Below are 10,316 nucleotides of genomic sequence, written 5' to 3' on the forward strand. Positions count from 1 at the left end.
TTTAGATTCCATGTATAAGTGACATCATATGGTGTTTCTTTTTGTCTTTCTGACATACTTAGTATGATAGTCCCTGGTTGCATTCATGTTGCTGCAAATGGCATTATTTCATTCTTTATGTCTGAGTGCTCCATTGTACATATGTCTCTCGCTTATCTGTTCATCTGTTGATGGACATTTAGGCTGCTTTCATGTCTTGGCTTTTGTGGATAGGGCTGCATGCATCTTTCTAATTATACTTTTGTCTGGATGTATGCCCAGGAGTGGAACTTCTCGATCATATGGCAAGTCTGTAGTTTTTTAAAGACCCTCCATACTGTTCTCCATAGTGGCTACACTAACTTGGATTCCCACCAGTAGTGCAGGAGAGTTCCCTTTTCTCCATACCCTCTCTACTGCTGCTGCTAAGTCACTTCAGTCATGTCTGACTCTGTGTGCGACCCCATAGACGGCAGCCCACCAGGCTCCCCCGTCCCTGGGATTCTCCAGGCAAGAACACTGGAGTGGGTTGCCATTTCCTTCTCCAATGCATGAAAGTGAAAAGTCAAAGTGAAGTCGCTCAGTCGTGTCCGACTCTAAGTGACCCCATGGACTGCGGCCTACAAGGCTCCTCCATCTATGGGATTTTCCAGGCAAGAGTACTGGAGTGGGGTGCCATTGCCTTCTCCGATACCCTCTCTAGCATTTGTTATTTGAACTGCAGTAATTTGTTTTAAACAGGAATAGCTTAAATTTCCACTACCCAGAATGAGAGTGTGGTTAGGAAACTCTTGCTTGGTATAATATTATGAATCCAATCAATATCATTACAAAATGTACAGTAATGGCAAAAATGCTTATGTTAACATAATCATATAAAAGCATTGATGATAGCTGTATAAAATTAGTATGTGAGCTTGGAGTTGGAAGAAATTTGAAAATAATTTAATTCATGATGGAATTCTGAGCATTTTTCTTTACCTTCTTTATTCCTGTGTAAATGTTCTTTCATAAAATGAGAATAAAAATAGCGAAGAGATCTGTCTTATGGTCCAGCACAAATATACTGCAAATGTTCTGAGCCTACAGCCATTGAATTCAAGTGAATTCATTTTTATGGGCATTAAATGAAATGGAAACAATGATGGTTGTAGTGTTCAACCAATTTAGATGGAGGATGGATTACCAGTTTGTTAAGAAAACATACCCACATTCTCACAGACAGCCCACAGTGAGTCCTTGAAAAGACTACTCCGATTTATTTCTTTTTGGAGAAGCAGGTGTGGATAAAAAAAGCACCTCCCAAGTTCTCTTTGCTTTGTTTGACATAATTGAGCTCAGTTGGATACATTCATGATGTGCACTCCAGGCAGCAGAGGAGCAAGCCAAGGTTTGGCAACGGATTTTTTAAAGAAGCTGAAACTACAACAAACAAACAAGCAAACCTCATTTGCAAACCACTAGTGTTATTGTCGGAGAAGGCGCCGGCACCCACTCCAGTGCTCTTGCCTGGAAAATCCCATGGATGGAGGAGCCTGGTAGGCTGCAGTCCATGGGGTCGCGAAGAGTCGGACACGACTGAGCGACTTCACTTTGACTTTTCACTTTCATGCACTGGAGAAGGAAATGGCAACCCACTCCAGTGTTCTTGCCTGGAGAATCCCAGGGACGGGGGAGCCTGGTGGGCTGCCATCTATGGGGTCGCACAGAGTCGGACCCGACTGAAGTGACTTAGCAGCAGCAGCAGCAGCAGTGTTATTATAGTCATGAGAGCAGAAAATAAAAGGAGGCAAAAGAAAAGATAACAAGATTCAGTTTGCCTTTTTTGTATTGACATAAAAACATTAGACATAGGATTATTGTTCTAAGAAATTATTAAAAAAGGTAAATCATCAGAAGAGTTAATATCAGATAAAACATTGACTGAATATTACTTGAGCTTCATTCTCACAAGCATATTTTCAGATTTAAATAAACAAAAAATTAAATAAGTATCCTGAACCTAGGTTTCAAGATAACTGCAATACCCTCTGGAGCCAGTAAAGAACAAAACAAGACAAGTTTAAAAGTTGGGTTTGTTTTATTTGTCAGCTTCAAAGACAAATAGTAGTGAAGAATTTTCCCTGAGTACTTAGACGGGGGAAAGCCCTGGGTTTGAAAGGTTTGGAAGAGGATTCTCCAGTGGGCATTCTGATTAAGGACTGAATCTCCTTCCAGGCCAGGCTAGCGTTCATGGTGGGGTCACTCAAAGTTGACGATACTTTAACAATGCTAGCTGGTTAGAATTTTAGTGAAATAGTTTTCATTTTGATGTCTCCCAGGCAAGTGCTGCTGTAAGGGAAAATTTTTTCTTTTACACAATTATAATTTAAAGCAAGCTTTCCAGTAGATTGATCTTGGGGAAGTAATAGGATATAATCTTGTCAAAAGTGTTTATTCCCAACTAAGTTAGAGAAAGCCTATTTCAAAAGCTATTCAATCCATGAGTTACATAAACAATGACTAAAGAAGATCATCTCAAAAGAGAGTAATAGTCCATGCTCAGTCTAAATCAGAAATCAGCCAGCACAAACTGATGTCTTCACAAATGATACAGATACCATATGTGTACACATACATACATGTATAAATTTACAAAGTATATGCATTTATAAACTTTATATGTTTATAAAGTATATGTATATATAAGTGTAATAATAAAAGAGAAACCTCTTTCTCATTTCAAGAAATCAAATCCACTCTTTCCATTGACACCTCCCCTTTTGCATTAATTTGCTTTACTTCGTAGTTTTATGCACATGCATAGATGTATAAATTATATTACTTTTAGTTTTATGGCCTAATATCACATTTGATCCCATAACTTATATTTAGTTTATAAATTTTATAACATTTCAGAAAAAAATAAGGTATATTGTTGATAAGGTTATGAACTCAAAGAATTAAATATTTAGCATTATAATTGGGTGGGGGGAAGAGTGTATTACTTAGAAAATAGAATAGAGGAGGAAAAGTATTAATATTTGTAACAGCATGCTTTAGTATTGTAGGGAAAGGATCAAAACCTTTCCCCCCACCCTCCTTAGTCCTCTAGGGCCTGGCAAAGACAGATCTTTTGCAGGAAGGTGAGGGTAAAGTGTCTGCCCGCAATGCAGGAGACCCAGTTTCAATCCCTGGATCGGGAAGATCCCCTGGAGAAGGAAATGGCAACCCACTCCAGTACTCTTGCCTAGAAAATCCCATGGACAGAGAAGCCTGGTGGGCTACAGTCCATGGAGACGCAAAGAGTTGGACACGACTGAGCGACTTCACTTTCACTTAGGACCCCTTCCAGGACAAGAGGGGGCTCTTGTCTAACACTTGGAAATGAATTGTCCTAGGAGACACATGGGCTAACAAAGCAAGAGACTCTGTTGGGAAGGAGAGCCCAGGAGAATGGCTCTGCCCCCTGGCTCGTGGTCTTGGGTTTTACGGTGTTGGAGTTACCTTCTGGCTTGTCTCTGGCCAATCACTGATTCAGGGTCCTGCCTGGTGGTGCATCCATCACTCAGCCAAGATGGATTCCAGCCAGGAGGATTCTGGGAAGTTGGTAGGTAGGACGCGTGGTGTCTCCTTTGGACTGTTCCTGAATTCTTCCAGTCCGTAGTAGCTTGTTAGTTCCACATTCCTTCCCAGGTCTTCCTGTTAAGAATCCTTGTGCAAGTGGCTACTGTCTTTCCTGGCCAAGGTGGGTGGTTTCAGTCAGTGTTGCCCCTAACAGATCCACAAAAGAAAAACAGAAGTTTATTAACATGTGCGTCTTTCATACCCAAGGCAGCACTCAGAGATAAGTAACTCAAAGGGCTGGTTAGAACTTGAGCTTACTTGGCATCTTAACAAAAGATTGATAAATTTTTAGAGAAGTGATAAGACAAAAGAAAAGGACTTTGAGTGTCCAGGGCAGCAAATTGTGGCAAGATAAATATATGGGGAAATAATGGAAGATAAGGGTGATCAGTCACCTTTATTGTGTAGACTCCTCTGGTGCTATCTCTGGTCTGGAGTTTAGAGTTGTTGTAGGTGATTAACTTCTGTCCTTCCTGGTAGAGAGGAGACAGGACACCTTTACAAATTTATGTCCTGCTTTTAGGCACATGGGGGAAGACAGACAGCTCTTCCTGTATCTGCCTGCTCTCTGTTGCCATCAGCTCAAATGAATCCTTATGCCATAGTGCCATTTTCAACTGGCATCTTCTGCTACTGTTCATTATTACCTAAGAATTAAAACCAGGAACGATGCAGAATAGGAAAAAAATGAGTAAGGACTCTGAAAATTAGAGTCAGAATTCATTGCTATTACGCACATGATTAAATAGCTAGCAAGTATGTTTCCATGAATCTGTGTGTAGATTGATTTAACTTCCTCTGCATTAGAAGCCAGTGTTACCAGTAGACTCTTCAGAACTAAACAGTAAAGGACAATACAGGCTCCAGGAGCAGGAGGAACCTGTGGGAATGGATTAAAACAACTCTACCTTTACACAGACTTTGGCAGTTGAAAACAGGGCCCTGGGTAGAAAACCAAAATTAACTTCTGAAGAGAGAGGGAAAAAAATTGCCAGTATCTAGAAAGGAGCAATTTGCATTTTAAGGTGTATCCAATGATCTGAGAGATAGCAACACATCAGGTGAATAATAACTTCATCTGCTGCAAGCTTTTCTTAACATCTCTATTTAGTGCTTGAATGCATCTTTCTATTTTATTCTCCTATCTCCTTCTCTCCCAAAGTACTGAGCACTGCACAATATCTAAACTTATCATTTCTAAGGCTAACTACATCTAATTCTTATCATGGGTTGTAGGTGTGTAGGCTAACTCTAAAGAAAGCTCTATTTCCACATCTCCCTCTCTTTTTTTTTCCCCCATATCACAGTGAAAATGTAAATTGCAAATCTCTTTACTTCTCAGACTGTGTGCTGGGTCCCCTGCTGCTACGGAAATAATACACTCTTATCATCAGAAGGTCAGAATCTTCTTACCTGTATGCCAACGGAAAGCACAGTTCTTGCTCCCAAATTGGATCCTTTCCTTAAACAGTGGTATACCTTCTTTGCCTCAGGGCACTCTTCTGATATTCATATATTTCAAAGCCAGCTTCATTATCCAGAAAAGGAAAATGATGATTGTTTCTGCTTCTTTGAAACTTTACAAATGCACCAGAACCTAGTTGGTGTCCAGTTATCTGAATTTCCCCCATTACGTAACTGACGTACTCAATAAACGTGGCAGGAGAATGCTTCTCAGAGACACTTACTCTCCAGAAAGGCGTCAGGACGCCACAGAGCTCATTAGAGGGCTTCTCTGTGTACCAGGCCCACCGCCTGTGACCGTTACTTTCATGTGTCAGCTTGGTGAGGTCACGGTACTCAGATAATTTTGGTTATATAGTCAGTCTAGATGCTGCCATGAAGATAGTTTTCAGGTGAGATTAACATTTAAACTGGTAGAATCTGAGCAAAGTAGATTATCCTCCGTGATGTGAGTGGGCCTCCTTCACTCAGTTAGAAAGCCGTAAGAGGAAAAGACTGGGGTCCCCTGAAGAAGAGGGGGTTCTGCCAGGAGATGGCCTTCAGGCCCAAGGTCAGCAGCCACTCTTCCCTGGGTCTGCAGCTTACCCTGCAAGTTTCAGACTGCCCAGTGCTCAGTCATTACACAAATCACTGTATTTTTTTATTGGAGTATAGTTGCTTTACAATGTTGTCAGTTTCTGCTGTACAGCAAGTCAGTTACAGGTACACACGCGTCCCCTTCTTCTTTAGACTTCCTTCCCAGTTAGGCCGCCACAGAGCACTAAGCTCCGGGTTCTCCCTAGTCACCTGTTAGGCACAGTCGTGTCCACGTGTCAGTCCCAACCTCCTGATTCATCCCGCCTCCCCCTCCTTGGCATCCATGCACATGTTCTCTACCTTGGCGTCTCTTTCTGCCTTGCAAGCTGATTATTTTAAATCAACCAGTCTCTCCGAAATCACACACACCCTATCAATTCTATTTTCCTATACAATTGTAATATACAGCCTTTTTATATGACTGCTCCAGTGCTTTTTAAGGAACTTGACTACATGGGCCAAGATGGCCTTATGTTACCTTCAGCTTGTCCAGACTCTACACAGGATTTTCCGGACTCTAGACACCAGACTTCCCTTTTCTAGAATGTGTATGTTAGAAAACTTGTACATTTTTTTTCCTGCCTCTTTGAGATATAAATCCCTTTAAAAGCCTCTCAGCTTTTTACTACCTAGCTCTTAGAATGTGGAGGGAGACAGCGTCTGTCACTGTGCAATTTCTGAGCGATGAGAGGGGGCCTAATTTTGATACATGCTTTGCTCCTACTTAGAAATCAACCTCCTGTCCCAAAGATAAGAGAGCTGACTTCCCCTCCGGGTAAAGCCATCCGACACACACACGCCGCCCGTGTCCCCCCCTCTCACTCCACCCTCATCCCCACCTCTGGCCCTTTCTCTTGGCGGAGCTGAGCTCAGACCCTGGTCACCACCTGCAGTGGTTTGGAATGCCCGAGAACTCCCAGTGAGGCCATGTCAACATGCATCCTCTGTAGATCTGAACTGAGGTTTGGAGCTTCCTAATTTTCAAGAGCACAGAAAGAACTTTACATGGCTGTGAGTAGGCGAATTGTCATAATCACTTGGGAAACAAATGTCTGTCCATATCCACTAACCCTGAACATAGGAATCCCCCTGATTCAAAAAATCCACCTCTAGGTAAATACTTGATAACAGGGGCCACTGTCAGGAAAAACTGTGAAACACTTTGAAGTGCTCACCCACCCACACAGATGATTACTGTCTAGCTTATCTTTCCATGTCTTCTAATTAAGTATTTCTGAGCTATTTATAACTCTGGAGGTAGAAGGAAATGTATAGTACTATAAATTATTTTTCTATAGAAATGCTAATGAATTTAATCTTGTGGAATGCAATTGATTACTGTCCTGTAAATGTTGACTAGCATTCACTTATAAATTCATTTCGGCATTCCTGATTGCCTGTAGATGGGTATTTGAATTCTCCTTTGAACCAATGGAATATTTTGCTGGCTTGAATTATGGAAAGAATACAGGTCACAGATTTTTATATATCTGTATAAAAATTGTGATTTTTGCCTTAAAAAAAAAGTCATCACTTAGCACCACCCAAAACCAGTGCTAGATAATTCCTAGAAGCATTATTTGTCAGACGCCTGGGTCAGGAAGATGCCCTGGAGAAGGGAATGGCTACCTACTCCAATATTCTTGCCTGGAGAATTCCATGCACAGAGGAGCCTGGTGGGCTACCGCCTCCATGGGGGTCGACAAAAAGTCAGGCACATTTCTCTGATAATGAGAAATGTGCCTGACTCATTATCAGAGAAATGCAAATCAAAACCACTATGAGGTACCATTTCACACCAGTCAGAATGGCTGCGATCCAAAAGTCTACAAATAATAAATGCTGGAGAGGGTGTGGAGAAAAGGGAACCCTCTTACACTGTTGGTGGGAATGCAAACTAGTACAGCCACTATGGAGAACAGTGTGGAGATTCCTTAAAAAACTGGAAATAGAACTGCCTTATGATCCAGCAACCCCACTGCTGGGCATACACACTGAGGAAACCAGAAGGGAAAGAGACACGTGTACCCCAATGTTCATCACAGCACTGTTTATAATAGCCAAGACATGGAAGCAACCTAGATGTCCATCAGCAGATGAATGGATAAGAAAGCTGTGGTACATATACACAATGGAGTATTACTCAGCCATTAAAAAGAATACATTTGAATCAGTTCTAATGAGGTGGATGAAACTGGAGCCTATTATACAGAGTGAAGTAAGCCAGAAGGAAAAACACCAATACAGTATACTAACGCATATATATGGAATTTAGAAAGATGGTAACAATAACCCGGTGTACGAGACAGCAGGAGAGACACTGATGTATAGAACAGTCTTGTGGACTCTGTGGGAGAGGGAGAGGGTGGGAAGATTTGGGAGAATGGCAATGAAACATGTAAAATATCATGTAGGAAACGAGTTGCCAGTCCAGGTTCGATGCACGATGCTGGATGCTTGGGGCTGGTGCACTGGGATGGCCCGGAGGGATGGTGTGGGGAGGGAGGAGGGAGGAGGGTTTGGGATGGGGAACACATGTATACCTGTGGCGGATTCATTTTGATATTTGGCAAAACTAATACAATTATGTAAAGTTTAAAAATAAAATAAAATTAGAAAGAAAGAAAAAAAAAGTCAGGCACAACTGAGAGACTAGCACTTTCACTTTTCACTCTGGGTAAGAAGGGGTTAGCGGTGGGTCTGTAACCGTTTCCTCCTGCTTTGGGGGACGACTCAGGCAGTTCTGTCCTTTAAACATCGAGATGGAATTTACTGGCTGGAAGATAAATGAGGGTCTCCTGGGACTGCTGTACACTGATTTCTTACCTAGGACATCCTTTTAGTATGCGGCGGCTGGTGTGTCTGGGTTGTACATTGTAAATAAACCTCTGGTGAGGCTGTGCAGCAGATGAGAGTTACCACCATGTCCCTCTGAACCCAGGATGCATCTCGGGGCTGCATCTAGAAAGCGAGAAAGCAACGATTACTGTTTCACCATGTCAGAGCATTTCGTAAGGATTCTGCTGGCCTCTTACCTGAAACTCTTGGAGGTGTGACTTTGCGGTCACAGGATATTTGATTAACAATCCACAACCGATAAATGTGCAAGCAGTTTACAGCCCAATAAAGTTAGAGGTAAGCCACAAAATATTGATAATATGATTTACTAGCCTTTAGACAGCCAGTCTTATACATAATTTAGCAATCTTATTTAGACATTTCTTTTGTAAAGAAACAGTCTCCTTTCTCAATTGCTTTTTTTTTTTTTAATACAGACTATTTGGCTATTTAATTCAAGGCATCTTTTGCCATATTTCATCAAACTAAAGGAAACAATATTGTACTATTATCTACCACTAAAAAAGAAAATATTATCAAACAATAAGATGTATTTTGATTTCACAGATAAAGTACATTTATAGTAAGTGAAATATGGTATACCTCTCAACTTTGTCAAAGTTTTATCCATAGCATTACTATATATGTTACAGTTTATTCCTATAATGGAATCTTTACATCTTTATGATATCTTTATATGGCATATATCTTATATAATATCTATGATATATTTCTTTATATGATAATTTCTTCTAATTGAACCATAGTTGATTTGTATTAGTTTCAGGTGTACAGCACAGTGATTCAAAATTTTTATGGATTATACTCCACTTAAAGTTATTATAAGGTAGTTATATTCCCTGTGCTGTACAATATATCCTTATAGCCTTTTTTATACATAGTAGATTGTACCTCTTAAACCCCTAATCCTATCTTGGCCCTTCTCCATTTCCCTCTCCCCACTGGAAACCACTTGTTTGTTCCCTATATCTGTTAAGTCTATCAATATTTTGTTATATTTATTTATTTTTCAGATTCTACATATACGTGATAACATAAGTATTGGTCTTTCTCTGACTTATTTCACTAAGCATAATACCCTCCAGGTCCATCTGTGTTAGCACAAATGGTAGAATTTTATTCTTTTTCTAGGGGAAGTTGCTCAGTCATGTCCGACTCTTGGCGACCCCATGGACTGCAGCCCACAGGCTCCTCCGTCCATGGGATTTTCCAGGAAAGAGTACTGGAGTGGGGTGCCATCACCTTCTTTTTCTAGGCTGAGTAATATCACACACCGCCGCCCCCACCCCCCCACCAACCCCCAGCCACATCTTTATCCATTCATCTAGTAATGGACATTTAGCTTCCAGCCACATCTTGGTAATTGTAATTAACACTTCTATAAACACTGGGGCACATGTATCTTTTCATACTAAACTAAGTCCATACTAAACTCAACATACCATCAATCAAATGGATGTAATGCAGTCTCCGGACAAATTCATCCAACGACAGCAGACGTCGCATTCCTCTCAAGCTCACGGCAACATTCACCAAGACAGACCACGTTCTGGGCTGTGACACTGCTTAACAACCTTGAAAGAACAGAAACCATACAATGCCTGCTCTGACCAGGATGGAATTAAACTAGGGATCAGTAATAGCTGAAACATCTGGAAACACTAGGAAATGAAAAAAAGATACTTCTCAACGACACATGCATCAAAGAAGAAATCACAGGGGAAAGTAAAAGTGAACTGAAGCAAAAGGAAACACAACTTATCACAATGTGCAGGATGTAGCAAAAGCAGTGCTAAGAGGGACTCTGGGTCTTTCCATTCATGTGGCAGCGG

This window comes from Bos taurus, chromosome 18, assembly GCF_002263795.3.
Source record: "Bos taurus isolate L1 Dominette 01449 registration number 42190680 breed Hereford chromosome 18, ARS-UCD2.0, whole genome shotgun sequence".
Classification (NCBI taxonomy): domain Eukaryota; kingdom Metazoa; phylum Chordata; class Mammalia; order Artiodactyla; family Bovidae; genus Bos; species Bos taurus.